Source organism: Mytilus galloprovincialis, chromosome 12, assembly GCF_965363235.1.
Source record: "Mytilus galloprovincialis chromosome 12, xbMytGall1.hap1.1, whole genome shotgun sequence".
In the NCBI taxonomy this organism is placed as follows: Eukaryota; Metazoa; Mollusca; class Bivalvia; order Mytilida; family Mytilidae; genus Mytilus; species Mytilus galloprovincialis.
In genome coordinates this window covers 15,823,438-15,842,717 of record NC_134849.1, presented here as the reverse complement: position 1 = coordinate 15,842,717, position 19,280 = coordinate 15,823,438, and the positions used below count along the sequence as shown (strand labels likewise).

The following is a 19,280-nucleotide window of genomic DNA, read 5'->3' as shown; positions in this document are numbered from 1 at the left end:
TTTTTGATAAACTTAATTTATATAAATTATTACAATATACAAAGTTTACAGTGGAACAACATGGTCTGAAGCATATCAAGCATGCGGTTCCCACGGTTTAGAGAATGAAGAGTCAATCTTAAGGACAGTTAACATAACGGACGGAGAGGAATTTTGGATCGGAATTGCTGTTTACAGTATCTTAACACAATGGATTGAAGAAATTGGTAAGGTACAACAATGTATAGATTTTGTTCTCACTTATTGCATAACATAGGTCAATATCTTGAATTGATTTTGTATATGCGGTAATGGTAATGTTGTTTTCTGTAGCTCAGTCCATATCGTGGTACGAAGTTAGAATATTTTTTTCGTAAATTAGCATACCCCGAAAATCCTGTCGTGATGCGACTCTTCGTGGTAAATAATCCTTTTATAACACAATAAGTTATATTATGATTTAATACTTTGAAAACTTTTACTAGCTCCATAGTTTTTACACAATTATTCTATAGATATAATAGGATGATTTGGTGTGAGTGCCAATGAGACAACTCTCCATCCTTGTTCCTTTTCTTTACAAATCAACACAAATAGTTAAGATCAGTCAATTGTTAAATCTAGAAACATATTCAATATCACTACAAATAGAGTTTTTGATTACACACAACTGATAATTTCAAGTTCCTCATTTTGAGGCGCATTACGGATCTTGACCCTTATGCTTCATAGCGGACGAAATGAAGGATTTTCTTATAGGAACTATTTTTAATTGTTAGTTTGAGATCAAACAATACAACACATATAAATTCCAAACAACTACAGATCAATTATTTCTTTTTACTGACGTGTTGTATATCCATTTAGTGGAAGATATTAGCAAGCAAAATCAAGGGAATTGTGCAAATGATGATACAAGCATGAAAATTAGCACTAAGCATCATTATTATATACTTTTTAAGAAAAAAACTGCAGGCCATAAGAAAATTTTATTTTTTCAAGATGGCCACCACCTTTTTTAAAATGACTGATTTTTTCCAGATTGAAGACATTTTTCAAGGTTATCATACACATGCGTTTAACAATTTTGCGCATGCGCACACCCTTTATTAGTAAAGAATGAATTACACGCACTGCAAGGGCACAATGATCCAAATCGTAGTTTATCTAATAGATAAGGATTTGAATTTCTTAAACAGATCTTGATCGTCATTCATTCCTCTAATCATCTAGGTTCTGTTAGAGTATAAAGTGTTGCTTTTGATGCCACTGTTAGAAAACACACCCTTTCATGATCAGTTGCAATGATCAAGCATTAGATTGATAAGATGAAAAAGATGGTTAACTTTCTTAATATCGGGCAAACAGTTGAAATGGCCAGACTTGTACGAAGAACATACGTTTATCGTCATGTTTGGTGGATTGTACATCACAATGGCTTGTTTGGCGTATTAAATTATAATCCTGGTGCCTTTGGTGACTATTTTACACCACTGGGTCGATGCCACTGCTGGTGGACGTTTCCTCCCCGAGGGTATCACCAGCTCAGTAGTCAGCACTTCAGTGGGGTCCAAACAGCACGATCTGTTGAAGCAAATGCAAAACGAAAGAGAATCTGTTCTTTTTTTATCCAGAAGAAAAAGAACATTTCCATATAAGAGCCGTAAAATGAAACTGGAAACTTCTTTGTCAAAAACAAAAGCTAGAGAACATGAACACTGATTGCGATCTCTTTTCTAGATTTATTATTTCTTCTTTAGCCATTAAAACCAAACTGCTCTTCCGTCTTTGTGTCAGGATGTAGTATTAAATCGCACCAAATTGGTATACTTAAAACATTCTTCGATTTGCCATCAACTGATTCAAATTCTGACGCATTTATCGTTGGTGGGGCAGCAATGGTTAATTTATTGCCTGGGGCAAACAAATTTGATGATTATGTAAAAGACAACGCCATGGCTAAAAATGAAAAAGACAAACAAACAACAGCACACACGACACAACATAGAAAACTAAAGAATAAACAACACGAACCCCACCAAAAAACTAGGGGTGATCTCAGGTGCTCCGGAAGGATAAGCAGATCCTGCTCCACATGCGGCACCCGTCGTGTTGCTTATGATGTTATAACGGTCAACCAACTCGTGATGGCTTCCGTAAAATTTACGAAAGGATGATTTCAACTTCACCATTTGGAACTCTTGGTTTAATATCTTCATAGGCGGATCCAGGGGGGGGGGGGGGGGGGGGCTGGGGGGCCCGGTCCCCCCTTTCGTGGGAAAAATTTGGTTGATTATATAGGGAATCACTGAAGCATGACTAGAGCGGGCCCCCCTTAGGCCAGTCAGAGCCCCCCCCCCCCCCCCTAAGGAAAAGTTCTGGATCCGCCACTGAGCTTCCTTGTGAGCAGCAACCCTCTATCAAGAAAATCATGATAGGAAATGCAAGCATGGGAATATCGTATCAATTGGGAGAAATTAATTATTTAAAGGGTGGGACGAAAAGGAAGGGCAAAGTACTGGTGCTAGACGGAAAATTGTTGGTTCTGGTAGAACGCCAAGGGTTTGGAGTAGTTTTCTCTGTGAAGATGATAACAAAACGGAATTGTTCAAGTTTCTTGCGGACAGAATTGCTTCTTTAGAGACTAATGAAAATGCTTGTGCTACTCAAGTTGAAAATGTACTTTGGAATTTCAATACGGATAAGTAGTACTGACATAGATTTAGTAGTATTAGGAATTGCAGTGCTAGCAAGATTAGGTGTGGACAAATTGTGGATAGGTTTTTGAAGGAATAAACACCTTTGACTACTTCCTGTACATGTCATATCAAATGCGTTTGGTCCTCGTGTAGCAGATTTCCCTTTTTTCAATGCATTTAGTGGGTGTGACACTGAGTCGGCATTTCATCGGAAAGTGAAAAGGTCAGCTTGCCAGACATTGAAAGTATTCTCAGATGTAACGGACATTTTTGTCCTATTTTGTTAAAGACACATACATGGACATCATAGAAATATTTGTTTGCATCATGTACGGAAACATCACCGTTTGCTGTTAAGGAGGCACGATTCAAATCGTTTGCAAGGAAACAACGGTCTTATTATGCTATTCCGCCTATCATAAAATCATTATTAGTGGAAGATAGATATTAGCAAGCAAAATCGGGGGAATTGTGCAAAAAAAGAGGGACGAAAGATACCAAAGGGACAGTCAAACTCATAAATCAAAAAAAAACTGACAACGCCATGACTAAAAATGATGCAAATGATGATACAAGCATGAAAGTTAGTACGAAGCATCATTATTATATACTTTTTAAGAAAAAACTGTTGGCCATGAAAAAAACACCATTTTTTCAAGATGGCCACGGCCTTTTTTTAAAAATGGCTGTTTTTCGAGTTCGAAAAACATATTGTTAAATTCAAAACTTGTTCCTTGACCTTCTTTTAGTGAAAAATATTATATGGTTTGGTTGCGACATTCCTTGCATGTGACGTATTTAATAGAAATAAATATTTGACTCTTCATGGTTTGCGCATGTGCGAAAATGTAACAAAACTGACACATAAACGTTTGAACTATTTACTACTTACTTTGTGCTTTTGGATTTTTAATGATAATATGAATTGGTTTAATCAAATTATTTAAGGTTATGAATATGCGTTTATCAATTTTGCACATGCGCAAACTATTTATAGATATACAGAGCGTTTTGCACCCACTACCAGGGCACACTGATGTAAATCATAGTTCATGTAACAGAAGAGGATTTGAATTTTGTAAACATATCGTGGTCTTCATTTCATTCCTTTAAAAAAATATACTCTTCTATTCAAGTAACTGTAACTTCTATGATGCCACTGTTTGAAAACACGCCCATTCAGTTGAATGAATCAATTATATGATGGATAGGTGAAAAAATTGGTTAAACTTTCAAAATCCCGGCCAAACATCAATTATAGCTGCAGATCCACCACTTTTGGTATTGGGTGAGTAAGTTCAGTATGAATGGCCAGATTTGTACGGAGAAGATAAGTTTATCGTTATTGTTGGTGGAAAGTACAATAGAATGGTTTGTTGTAAAATTCATGGGGATATATTGCCTTAAAGTTGAGGGACTTGTGCTCACATTGAAGCCGACATTGCAACACCTAGAATGTCATATTATTTTCATATATATTCAAATAAACCAAGGTCTAGACATGCGAATCAGATAACTGCGTGTGTTTTGCTAGAACCATTTTTATCTAAACGCAGAAAATATATCTCATCAATTTGTGTCGTTCGATTATTTGATAGACTGGTGCAAGAAAAGAGAGTCATCTCGACCACAGTTTAATATCTGGTATTCAATTATGAATTAAGAACTTTTGTTCTTTCGGCGGTACGCCCATTTTATGAGTCAGATATCGCACCTCACAAACAGTCCATATCAAGCATGATACTGTATTTGTTTGGCATAAATCATGAAAATTATGTTCGGATCTTTCTCCGAGGTATGGCTTCCCTTCACGAGCATCACCAACAAGGTGCCAATGGTAATTTCACTGTATGTTAGACCAGCAAGTTTTTTTCTTATATCAAAATTTATCAGGCACAAAAACAGAATAATGCAATTGTGAAGGGCGATTTTGGTGCCACCGAAGATCCCCTTGAGACGATGGATGGATTGATGTCAGTAGACTGGTAGTTAAATTTGAACGAAATAGTGATATGAGTTATTCTAAAACAGATGGACGACATCATGAAGACTCTACGAAAACACAAAAAGGATTTTTTTTAAAAAGAGTCAAAGGCTATCTAAAGTGATGACCGAGTTTGGAAATCCATTATCTAATTTTACTTCTAGAACAGTCGCAATATTTGTACAAAGTTAAATTGTTTTAAGGAAATTATTGACTCGGAGGCAGGTGAGATATGTAAATAAACTCCAAGATATTGGGTGCGAACAGTTCGAAGATCTTTTAAAGTAAATGCAAAACGAAGGAAAATCTGCTTTTTATAACCAGCTACAAAAGATCTATTTCCTATTGTAGCCGTAAAATGAAACTGGAAATGGCTATGTCAAAAAACAAAGCTGAAGAACATGAAAAGTGATTGCGATCTCTTTTTCAAAGTAGACAGTTTGACCTGGAAGATTTCTGTATCCATGAAAAAAATAATTACTTCTCGATCTGTCTTCGTCTAAGGATGTCACTTTAAACAATGTTATCAAATCGCAGCAAATGGGTATACTTGAAACATGGTGCGATTTGCCATCAACTGATCCAAATTCTGACGCATTTACCGTTTGGGGACCAGCAATGGTCAATTCCAAGCCACCACGTGCAAAACTATTTGATGAATATGCAATTGATGTCATACTGCCTCACATAAAATCTTACAGCGATAAGTATTGAAGAGTAGACATTGTATTTGATGTTTACTTAATGAATAATTTAAAGGCTGGACCGAGAAAAAGGCAATGTGCTGGTGCTAGACGGAAAGTTGTTGGTTCTGATAGAGCGCCAATGATTTGGAGTCGTTATCCTTGTGAAGATGACAACAAAACGGAATGATTCAAGTTTGTTGCCGACAGAATTGCGTCTTTAGAGACTTATAAAAATGTTTATGTTACTCAAGGTGAAATATTCTTTGCAATTTCAATACGGATACTTCCCAGCTATCCCTTTACAAGCAGATACACGAATGTTTGTCCATGATAAGCTTGCTGCTGAAAATGGTTGATAAAAATAATTTTTACTAGTACTGATACATATGTAGTAGTACAAGAATTGCAGCTCTCGCAGTATTAGATATGGACAAAGTGGGGATAGGTTTTTGAGGATATAAAGACTTTCTATGGTTTCATGTATATGACATATCATATGTGCTTGGTCCTCGTGCAGCTGCTATTATTTCCTTCCATGTATTCTGTGAATGTGACACTGTGTCAGCAATTTGTGGAAAAGTGATAGGTCAGTTTGGCAGACATTGGAATTATTTCCAGATGTAAAGGATGTTGTTGCTCGCTTTAGTGTTGTATGAAGACAGAGACATGGACATCATAGAAGCATTTGCTTGCATCATGTACGGCAACATCAACATTTGCTGTTAACAGGGCACGATTTGACACATTCGTCAGGAAGCAACGCCCTTATGATGCTATTCTCCCTAGAGGTTTTCTTCCGGAGCACATCGAAGAGAAGCATTTCAAGTTGGACTCAACCGGATGTGTACATTCCACAGGTACACATACCAAGTCATGAACACTGGGTTTGGACGACAGAAAAACACACTGATAGTCGGAAACCAAAATGGATCCCTTTGGCTGCATTTGCACCATCATATCAGAAACTTTTGAAAAGCGGATGCAAAAAAAAACAGCGTTGTTGATACCTGTAAACGATTCCGTTCTGGCCTATCTTCTACGGCTTTGTGTGTTGGCAACTGTCAGATAATTATACGGTATGCAAACTGCCTTTTCTAACCAAACTAGGTATTTGAACTTAACACATTAAGTGATATCTCTTTTAAGACAATAACAATCAAAACCAAGGAGTAAACAAAGACTAAAAAAGCCGAAGGACGTTTACATCAACAGTTATAAATTATAAATTAGAAACAACACGAACTCCACTAAAAATTAAATTAGAAGAAAATGAAAATAATAATTAAATTTTAAACGTTTTTGTCGCCATTTTGGAACCGGAAGATACTTTTATGTCGTGTATGTATTGTGTCATAGTACTTTAGGTAAGTAATCTACGTTTTATAAAAACTTACATTGGATTATACCTACAACACAGCTTCCAAGGCCACACTTAAAAAAATATTTTGGTTTGCCCAAACCCTACCCAAAGGTTGAGACATTGAGTAGGTAGGTAGGCATTATTTTTTCAAAAAAAGAAATTGAAGTATCAGATGTTTATAAGTCTTCATGCCTATTTAATTAAAAAAAACTTCTTCAAATCAGTACATTAAAAGAATTTGAGTAGGCAGCTGTTTTCTGGGTAAGTAGCGTTTAGGCAAACAAACCTATTATTTATTATGGCCCAAGGGACTTACGAAAACGTAGCCATTTTCAAAGTTTTTGGCACCATTTTGGAATCGGAAGTAACTTTTCGTGTTTTATGTATGGTTTCATCGTACTTTAGGAACTGTTGTTTTCGTTTTATCAAACCTTACTTTGGATTATACCGAAAACACAGCTTTTAATGGATTTACGAAATGGAACCATTTTCAACGTAATTGCCGCCATTTTTGAACCGGAAGTCACCTTTTCGTCATTTATGTATTGTTTTATCGTACTTTAGGAACTGTTATTTACGTTTTATCAAAATTGACCTTGGATTATACCTATAGCATAGCTTTCAAAGGATTTACGAAATGTAGCGAATTATATATGACGCCATTTATAAAATGAGCGGTGGCCATCTTGAAAAAATGGAAATTTTTGATGGCCAGCAGCTGATTTTTTTTAATTATCTATACCAAATTTCATGCTTTGCACAATTACACAATTCCACAAAAACATCTATCTACAAACATATTCAGATTCGCGTGCCTGACGTCAGAAAACTTTTTACGTCAGATATTTTTCTCGTTCAATGTTAATACAAACAGTTTTAAAATTTAACATGGACAATGGTAGAATACAGGGTTAAAGAATCAAAGTCATTTCAGAAATAAACCGATATTCAAAAGTGTCCAAAAGTTCTATGGAATTTATAAGAATCCGCAAATAGTTCATTTCACTACGCGATGGAATAATTGTGACGTTAGTGGTTCAACATATTTTCTAATTCATAATAAAAATATATCATAATGACATATTATAGACCAGTTACCTACTGCCGGGATCTTTTAAAGTACAGAGTCACGTTATAAGAACCACAGAAACACAAAATGTCGCATATACAAAACACACCAGCAAAAAAATGTAAGATAATACAAACACATTGACGGGATGTTTAAGTACCGAGCCACGTTGAATGGGTATCTCATAAAAAATCCAACAATAAAAGTAATATTAATAATAGAGCAAAGACAAATGAAAGAACAATATAGCACGTTGTTAAGATGATAACCAACATCTGTACGCAAATTCTATACATCAAGACCATCATGTCTTATCTGTGAAGTTAATACGGTATAACAAGTTCTTGGTACCTTCCGATGAACATTTTTAGAAAAAAAGGACGAGACGTTCTTTGATATACTCCCCCCCCCCCCCTTCATCAACGTTCTGCTCAAAGGAGACGGGATTGTATCTACAACATTAGGAACATATCCGCTATCATCTGTGAACCGGATGTTGCATAGGGTCTTCTAACTCCTGATGTTGGCTGTAAAATTGAAGAAAGAATGATTTCAACTGCACCAAGTGGAACTCTGGTTTTAATAGTATCCTTGTGAGCAGGAGTCTTCTAGGAAATCGTGACAAGAAATACAGGTCCGGGAATATCGTACCAGTATAGGCGCTGCTCTTTTATCAATTTGTTTTAAACCGTGCCTAGATTTCAATAAGACATGTTTCACAGGAAAACATTAAATGGAGACTAAAGTTTCATCAATAGGTGTTCAGATGACTAAAAGTTACATGTTTTCTTTCCAGTATATAGCTTATTAAGTCAAACTGTAATAATATCTGTATAAACGTAATACTTTCATGATTTTCGTTATCACTACGAGAAATTGTTATTAAAGTACAAATTTGAGTACAGTAACTGTAATTGACAGATGACCCAAACGCATTTATTGTGGTTACGTATAGCACCCGTATTGTTATTGTGGAGACAACCTAGTTCTAATGCCTAGCTGAAAGAGTAACAAAATACCGATTTGAACAACAAACAAAAAGACAACACTTTGTGTAGGTTATATATTTATAGCGTTTGTTCAAATTCAAAGATGCCATGGTACAGATATTTATAAAATTGATTATTTCAAATCATTAGGTTGTTTTCAAAGTTCCACCATCGACATGAATACACGTGCATCCTCTTTCGGCCATTGCAGCATTTTATGTCAAACTGAAAACTACTTTGGATACATGCATACGGTAAGGTTAGCTCAATATGTTTTTCAAAAGTATGTACGTTACAAATTATTGAAAAACGGGATGTTAGGTTAATATGATTTTGACAGCAAATCAACAGTATAAAAATGATTAACATTATGCACAACGAAGAACACATATAGTCTTACAGAGTCTTGCAAGAACGGTGTCTATACAGTATGTCTCGCTCTGTATGGACGTCTGATTTCAAAATCAAAAGCTAAAACACATCAAACGAATTGACAACATGTTATCATACTACTGACTTGTCATTGGCATTTTTCTTTGTATAAAATGGAGGATTTAACCTGGTTTCATAGCTTGCTACATCACTCAAAAATATTACCGTCGTATAAAATTCCACTATATTGACAACGATGTTTGAACAAAACAAACAGACATAATAGGTAAAAATGTTCAAAATAGGGGTACAGCAATTATCATTGTTTAATCATCATAATCACTTTAAAAACAAACAGGTATATAAAGAAACAAGTACCATGACACAATAGCACAATAACAAAATGTATAAGTACATAGCCACATCACATGAAAGAAAAACTATAAAAAAAACACACACACAAAGCACATTAGCAATAATAAAGGACAACAATACAGAAATTATTAAGGAACAGTAACACAAAGACGGAATGTATAAGTACAGAGCCACGTCATGTGTTATCAAATAACACAAAAAGGCATACATATACAGAGCATACTAGCAGAAATTAAAGACAAGAATACAACAATTGTCATAGAACAATAACACAATGACGGGATGTATAAGTATAGAGCCACGTTAAATGGATACCATCACATAGTTATCAAAGGTACAATGATTATAATTTTGTACGCCAGACGCGCGTTTCGTCTACATAAGACTCATCAGTGACGCTCATATTAAAATATTTATAAAGCCAAACAAGTACAAAGTAGAAGAGCATTGAGGATCCAAAATTCCAAAAAGTTGTGCCAAATACGGCTAAGGTAATCTATGACTGGGATAAGAAGCAAACATGTTGTCAATAAGAAACTCCATGATACTGATCATTTGTAACTTTGTGTAGCATGTTTTACTAAGGTTGTGTAAAAAAAAAGGAATAAATAAAAAAATAAAAAAAAAAATTGCATGTGTTTCAATCTATATTTTTCAGCAACAATCATCAAACTGCATTTGCCTTCCAAATGGGATGGACACACTTGAACGGGCTGATTTATGTGATTGTGACAGGAAATCATTAATTAATACCTTCACCGTTTTTAAAAGTATATCTAATATCATATTCCAATGATAGCTATCATCTAAAAATAATTACTATAAGTTGTTCTTAGCAAAATCAAATAATGGCGTTTCTGTAATTATATAGTAAAACTATCAGACTATGGTTAAGCTTTATCAAAGAAGTATTGTTTATAATATATTATCTCCAACATTTTCAGGAGAACGACGTAGGAAATACATAAAGCATTGATATTTCGAAATTTATTCTCTCTTTTCTCATACTTGTGAGAAACAGTATCATTCTCAAAGCACAAACAAAGCCGAATGAGCTTTAATTTTTGTATCATGTCGTGAACTCCAAATTCTAAGAATGTTCTCTCTGTTGGTATATCCCCAATGATATCGATGCCAAAAGTATACAAACCTAGTGTCCTGTTTAAGTTTTGTTTTACGATAATATGTATTTGAGACTAGTAAAGAAAAATATCAATTATGTATTATGTTTGTTAATTCGTGGCAATTGATAGTTAGAAATGTTGTCCATGATTTTGTTTAACACCAGATTTCAGTGGAGAAATATTGGTGTCATTGCACCCTGGAAACTGTGCTACATTATGTTGTGGAAATTGTCAACTCGTCAAAGCTCAAAAGAATAAGTGGGAAGGCAGGGACTGTTTAACTACTAATGATACTATTATTGGTAGATGTGGTAAATAACATAATTAATTTTTATATCATATATTTGTTTTTAATATTTATTTAATATTTGTCAATGGTTGTTAAAAAAGGAGTCAATTTGATCATATAAATAACGACGGGTTCGCTGATTACATTTAATTTTCAGACTGATCTTTCGCATTCGTGCATTTGAAAACTAATGTCTCTTGGTATCCAGAAAAAAGTATAATCTTTGAAAATACTTATATTGATCCCAACTGAAAATGTAAAGTCATGTATGTTTACACTATACGGTCATCAGAACAAGTAGTGTGTACTTACATATTTATGAGCAAAATGCGCCTGAAATCTACTTTACACGGAACGATTATGAATTGATTGAACAATACCATATGCATATGTTGCAATTCACGAGTGACATGTTTTTACATTAGAACAACTATCGATGTTCTCATCAGAAAATTAAAATATAACTAAATTTTTTTTTTAAATGTCAAACGGGATCTATAAATACAAGTCCAAATTTTTGTATATATAGATGTTAACTACGAACTATCCTACTGCCTGTCGAAACTTTAAATTTGGCAAAGCACAAGTCGTGTCTTCTTTGACTGTCCTTGGTGTTAAAACGATAAATACCAGGGATGTGTTGTAGTTGATTTTAGTCTCTTATGCATGATTTGTTTTATTTTGTTTTATTGTTTTTGACTTTCAACTAGCTTGCAGTAACTGCAAGTACTACAATGCCTCGTAATGAAAGATATTGCCAATGTTACAATATGAAAGCTATTGAAAATGAATATCATTTTGTAATGATTTGTCCAGCCTATAGACATCTGCGTATAAGATTTTTGTCTAAATATTATTCTTGTTCTTGGCCTAATATGTCAAAATGTTTATCACTTATTCAAACATGTTCAAGAACTTTGGTATTAGAACTTTGTTGTTTGTTAAATGAAAACTGGAAACTACGGTCACAACTGATAAAAGTAGATTATATATAATACTATTTGTTTCATATGTTGGTTTTTTTTTTTGTTATTGTTTTGCTTTCTGTTTGCATTTATATTATGTCGCTTACTATATTTTATATGTTGTTGATGCTATAGCATTGTATTAAATGCTGATTTGCAATAAACTTATTACAATTACAATTAATTCAGGTAGCCTAATTAAAGTGATGTCTACTTAATCAGGTAACCTATTTAAAGTGATGTCTACTTAATTCAGGTAACCTAATTAAAGTGATGTTTACTTAATTCAGGTAACCTAATTAAAGTGATGTCTACTTGATTCAGGTAGCCTACTTAAAGCGATGTCTACTTAATTCAGGTAACCTATTTAATGTGATGTCTACTTAATTCAGGTAACCTAATTAAAGTGATGTTTACTTAATTCAGGTAACCTAATTAAAGTGATGTCTACTTGATTCAGGTAGCCTAATTAAAGTGATGTCTACTTAATTCAGGTAACCTTATTACAGTGATGTCTACTTAATTCAGGTTACCTAGTTAAGGTGATATCTTATAAAATCAGGTAACCTAACTAAAGTGATGTCTACATAATTCAGGTAACCTAATTAAAGTGATGTCTACTTAATTCATGTACAATACATTTCAGGAGGAAAAAGTGATAATGATAGCAAAGGTTGGTTGATATGAAATTAATATATTATTATGAAGTAAATATCAGGATTGAGAAAGGAATTATAGTATACAAAAACAGTTGATATTTAGAAAATTAAAGTCAGATTAGTTGTTTTTTAATATGCAAATGCAGATTTTTTCACATGATATATAGATTCATCATACTCGAAACCATAACAGTTTGAAAATTTAAGTAAACGAAAAGAAGCTCAAGAGCTACTGGAGTAAAGTGGTTTTGTTTTCTACTTGCTTTGATATTATTCTTGGTAAGTTCTTATATATGGAAAATAACTGTGTTTTGTCTTCATATTGCAGTTATTTGTATTTATTGATTTTGCTTTGAAAGACATCAAAATTCTTATTTATTGCATTTATTTTCGATAAGAAATATATAAGTTTTTTGTTTATTTTACCTTTGAGGCCCGCGTAGAAATATAAAAAAATCACACAATGAGCTGATGACATTTTTGACATATAAAATTTAAAGAATGGAGACAAAATATTTGCATTTCTATTTAATTTTGCCTTATTCGTGGTTTCAAAATGCTTGAAAACAAAAGAAAATAAAATCACTTTATAGTTCACACGAGGTCAATAAATACGACCAATCTGATGTAACCCGTTTTTACACACCAAATGTAAAACGCACTACACAAGATTAATTCGGGAGGGATGTTTAAAGCGACATTTATATAAGTATATAAAGCGATAGTTATTGGCCTGTTAATGTATGATAAAAGAAAAAAATGAAAACTGCACGTTTAATAATTTCTTGCGTCCGAAGCACTTTTCGAGATTCACCAGAGACAACAAGTGCAGATTGATAACTTGTATCAATCCATATAACTTCTTCAAAAATGACAGGGTTATTATTTGATAAATAATTCTCAGTTTTGACGTCATGTTTATTGGCATGTCTTGTATGATAATATTTTTCGTTATTTGGAAAAAAGTAAAAATGATGTTTTACCTTTGACTCTATCAAACATTTAGTCGCTACTTTTATTTGCTTGAGGTTGTATTTTTGATCTAAGTTGAATAACTGTTATTCTTTTTTTAATGATTATTACTGGCATTTTTGATTGAGTTAAGCCTTCCAATTGATATTTTATTGGGTACCATTAAAATGTTTAATCCCGCTGCAAATGTTTTCACCTGTCCTAAGTCAGGAATCTGATGTACAGTAGTTGTCGTTTGTTTAATGTGTTTTATACGTGTTTCTAGTTTCTCGTTTTTTATATAGCTTAGACCGTTGGTTTTCCCGTTTGAATGGTTTTACACTGGTTATTTTGAGGCCCTTTATAGTTTGTTGTTCGGTGGGAGCCAAGTCTCCGTGTTGAAGGCCGTACATTGAACTATAATGGTTTACCTTTATAAATTGTTATTTGGATGGAGAGTTCTCTCGTTGCCATCATACCGCATCTTCCTATATCTAATTAATATGATCAATCATACACTTGTGATCAAAGAGAATGACACAAATATTTTCGTTATACTTTTTACAAATCCACGACGTTTTGTTACAGAAAACACTAACAATTTACATGTCCATTCGAGTTATCTTTTATTAGAAAATAATTAAAAATAATATTAAGTATTTTTACTTTCTAAATAGGTCCAATCTTCAGGTATGGTCTGAATTACAAGAAAAGCAGACAGATTTGTGTCAGTAATAACCAGTTGCTGGTATCATCAACGTTTTGCGACGAACATAACTTTGATGGGGTAACAGCCTGGACAAATGTAGTTCGTGAGAGAATAGAAGTTAATTTACCAGGTTAACAAAATTATATTCCATGAAAGCTTTTTCTTCTGAAATTACATACATGTACACCTCATTTGATTTCTAAAAGTGTATTCTCTAATAAATGTGAAAAGTGTATAACTTGCAATTCTTTTTTTTCAAATTTCAATATTTATTTCTTTATGTTTAAGCATAAGGATAAAATGATTCGTTTTATGGGTAAAGTAGGGATTTTGTCCAGTTGGAAAAGATAAACAAATTAGTATGGCTTAATCTATCAAATTAGATTATAGACCCCTGAACATAAAATTGTCAATTTCTTTAGTAAAATTGATAGAAGTTCCTAAAAATTTGACATGATTTTTGTAAAAATCTTAAATGTACAGATCATGTGCAATTTTTAATGTGTATGTATTGTCTAAAGGAAATGCAATATGAAATGAATATGTTCTTTGGGCTAGTTACATACATGAACAGTCCTTTTCAAACGGTTTGTATATGTGACAGCGGAATGCATTAGTCATTTTAGTCCAAAATGGCTGTCTATCGAACTTGTCTGAGAGGTCGGTTTTATTCGTAAACAATTAATTTTTCAATCAAAATTGAAAATCGTTCATGTCATGGAATATGCTCAATTAGATTCGGATTGGCATTATTTGCCTCACTATTGTGCACCTTGCTATCGCTTTAAAAAAAGTTATTCACAGATTAATATTTTTCTATATTCAAATAAGCATTGAACATGAAACGAATGAATTATGTTCTACTGAAAGAATGAAAGACAAACCTGTATCTACAAATCATAGATAAATTACGTTTTGTACGAGTTTAACTGTTCTAGATACAACATCTTATGTTCTTTGCAAACTAAAAAAAATGAATAGGAAAGTATTAATTATAATTGACTTTTAGCTTTGCTACAATTTTCTATGTAGGTACAAACAAAGGCACGAGAGTATCTTGCTTAGCTGCAAAATTCCAAATAACGAACGGAAAGAGAAAACTTGTAAAGTACCGGGTTCAGTGTAGTAAACATCTAGAACAGTAGTTTTGCAAATCCAGTAAGTAAATGATATAAGGCACCTAAGCACATATGTCGTTTTTATATTTTACAAATATGTAGCAATTTTACTGATACACTTTTGGTTCCTGTAGGGAAAAGGAAAAACAGTCAAATCAAATGCTTAAAGAGTACATGTATGTGAAATGAAAGAACGTTTATGTAAAAAGTAAAATAACGAAATACAATCGAAAAAGACTAAGATAATATTTTCTTATTATCTGAAGAAAGTGTGTAAAGCTATATTGATATAGATATTATATATTTCAAAACTAAAACAATAAAACACCTTTGAGTATTATATGAGTCATCGTTATCGAATGCTTTTAAATTCAAATATGAGAATTGACTATATTTAGTTGAATGAACTCTTAGTAAATCTATAATGGAAATGAATTTCACCATGTACAATGATGTAATACATTATAAACATTAGTATTCTTGCATTGAGTACAATTAACCTTTAGAACGTTTCTACAGCATGACCCTACCGTGAATCATTGTTCTGAAATCTTGGTTTTGCTTTATTGGCTTCTAGAATATATGGTTATAGCTTAGCTGAAGTAGATTATACATGTTGAGTACAAGCTATATATCTTAAACTTTTGCTAACCTGAAACCGATCGATACTGCTGCACTGAATTTGGAGTCGCAAATAATACCTCAACTATTTAGCTTATCTCATAACTTGTATTCCCCATTTTCAAATAAATAAGATTAAGATTGTAACGTTAAACACGTGATTAAGATATTGTTTTACGCTTTAGGGTTTAAAAAGGAGACAACATCATTTACAGATATACAATCAACATCAGCATTTCTTACTGAATTGATAACGTCTGTCACTGACAAGAAAGCTTTTGGTAAATATATGGAAGAATATGAACTTACAATCAATTGCCTGCAATACATATTTGGTAACCATAAATATACTTACCATCAGACTGATTGAATATATAATAAGTTAATGGTATTATGCGATATAATGAAGTAAGGGTCACCGGTTTTGTATTGTTTAGTTTATCAAAAAGGATTAAACCTGACATACTTCACTTTCAGTCAGGGTATTGCATTTGATATTGAATCAATACTCTAAGAAGCCCTCAGGAATTTTTTTATAATCTATATCGGAGTTAAGTACATTTTTTTTACATTCAACCTGTTTTCATTGATTTTCTTTAAATTTTCCGGGGGATGGCAGGTATGGTTTTGAATATTTGTAACAAAATACTGGTATTTAAAATATTTGAAGTATTATACTCTGACCACATTGCAGTATATCTAGTATTATAAAATTGAGAAGAAAATGGGAAATGTGTCAAAGCGAAACCATCCCGACCATAGAGCAGCCGACGGCCACTAATGGGTCTTCAATGTAGCGAGAAACTCCCGCACCCGTAGGCGTCCTTCAGCTGGCCCCTTAAAAATATGAATACCAGTACAGTTATAATGGACGTCATACTAAACTCCACATTATACGCAAGAAACTAAGGCTAGAGGCTTCTGACTTGGGACAGGCGCAAAATTGCGATGGGGTTAAACATGTTATGCATTTAAATGACATATCCTTAAATGTAACGGAATTTGAAGAAAAGATGTAATTCTTATAATAGTGTAATTTTTCATACTTACATCAGCTTGAATTCACTCATCACAGTATTTTTCGATGACAATTATTCGTATATTGGCCCTATCACGTCAAAACGGGAAAGGGGACTGGATTTTGGTTTACATTTGTTCATAGCAATCACAACGTATAATTCTGATCATTAAACATTGCATTCCCTTTGTCTGTTATAATGTATTAAAACATAGCCAAATCGTATACCAAAACTTTATCTGATTCAAAAGAAATACCACTGCTTGTCAATGTTATATCTTTAAATTTTATTTGTATTTAGACAACCAGCCTGAGGTGGATGACAAAAAAGATAAAAAAGAACATTGGATTAATCAAAACGGTATGTGCAAAATGTATAAGACAAAAAAATAGTCGTTGCATAATTTCAGTTACATGTACAATAAAGCCAGTTAAGTTATTATAAAAAATCATAGGTTAAAGTAAAAAAGTTATAAGTCAAAAACTCTAATGATTATGGATTATTATGATGCAGCACTTTTCCGTTTGTTCTTTTTCCCGACTTTTACATAATTTCATACGACAAAATATGTAAAAATTTAACAATATCCTATTTATTTATTTTTTTAATTTTTTTAACGTGACTAATATATTTTATCGCACTCTATTGCTGTTAACAATTGACTTCGTGTACAGCATTGCGCTAAGTATCCCTGATATATTAGTTATTATGTATCCAGGGAGAATATCTTATAAAAGTAAATTATCCTATTTATCATTTCTATCAATATTCCCTTTTTTACTTGTGATATAGATATCAAATGACTAATTTAAGCTGTTTTAATGCATTGGAACCTTTTTTCCTTGGCCTTGCTGAGCAATGTAACATATACGGATTATCAACATCAAAATGCTGATGTCACATTTACAAAAAAATACAATGCTCTGTAATTTAGCCTAATCATTTTGATTGTCCTATATACTTTAGTAATTTCTGATTAATGTGAAAACATCTCTTTTATACACCACACAGGTACGCTTATTGGTGGAATAGTATCAGGAGTTGCCGTTCTTACTGTACTATTGATATTAGTTGTATGTAATTCAGGTAAGATACCTAAATCATTTTTTAAATTAATATAGCATGCGTTACGTACATATCATTATAAAATCGTAATCCTTACACATTTACATGTACATTAATAAATGTGACACTTATCTATGAATACAATATGATCGTAAACTGTCAAACATTAATATTGTTTTGCAAAACATATTCGTTTCTCAATATAGACAAAAATTATTATAGGCATTGATAAACATGTATTTTCAAATTGAAAAATCCACGTGTATGAATACCACATTGCAATCAAAACAATGTACTCATCTCATTTACTCGATTAAGAAAGACGCATATAACATTATATAAACGTGCCACATATTTTATGCAGCACAGTCTTTTTAGTGAAAAATTATAAACCAAAAAAAAAGGGATTTATAAAAAACAACAAAATTAAAATCACAAAAGTTCTGAACGAGGAATATTCAAAACGGAAAGTCCCTAATAAATTGGCTAAATCAAATGATAAAACACATCAAACGAATGGATAACTATCATATTCCTGACTTGGTACAGACATGGTACAGGCATTTTTGTATGTAGAAATTGGTGAATTGCACCTGGTTTTACCTCTCACTTGCATTATAGTCGCATCACACATTATTTTATTGACAGCGATGCGTAAACAAAACAAACAGACATAATAGGCAAACATGTAATAATTAGGGGTACAGCAGTCAACATTGTGTTATATCTTAATCACTGAAAAAATGTAACAAAGAAACACAAAATGGCATATAGACTAAGCAAAACTTATAACACAATAACGGGATGTATAAGTACATAACGACGTCATACAATGTATATGTGACAAAGAAACATGAAAAAGGCATATAGACAAAGCACATAACAAAAATGAAACATAGTGTTTTTAGAGAAAAAAATTTAAACAAAAACATATGGTTTTATCAAATGTTCTATTCGCTCTGAGTCTAGACAAATTGTCAATACAAGTCGTTCTGACTAAGTATTAAAGTTTGCCTAGCTATTAACACTGGATATTGTAAGGAACAACAGTTAAAGAAAAAAAGTGGTTCATTTAGATTTACTCATAAACACATATTTAGGAACATCAGTTACATTAACTTTATATCAATATTGTTTCTTGGTTCTTGTTACATCCTTGTTGTCCAATTTAAATTATCGCAATCGTTTTATTTTGCCAATCACTTACAAATAATACATATTAAACATAGGTTTGTTGTAATTAATCA

The 19,280-nt window shown here is 32.7% G+C and overlaps 1 long non-coding RNA gene across 1 annotated transcript; it reads left to right on the top strand.

The window, feature by feature from the left end:
* The first annotated feature begins 44 nt into the window (after positions 1–44).
* Positions 45–18,054, top strand: LOC143055079 (uncharacterized). Its single transcript, XR_012971937.1, has 10 exons — positions 45–206; positions 8,917–9,020; positions 10,172–10,283; positions 10,802–10,948; positions 12,538–12,564; positions 14,179–14,340; positions 15,243–15,368; positions 16,135–16,230; positions 17,269–17,328; positions 17,980–18,054. It is a non-coding gene; the product is annotated as an uncharacterized LOC143055079 (long non-coding RNA).
* The last annotated feature ends 1,226 nt before the right edge of the window (positions 18,055–19,280 follow it).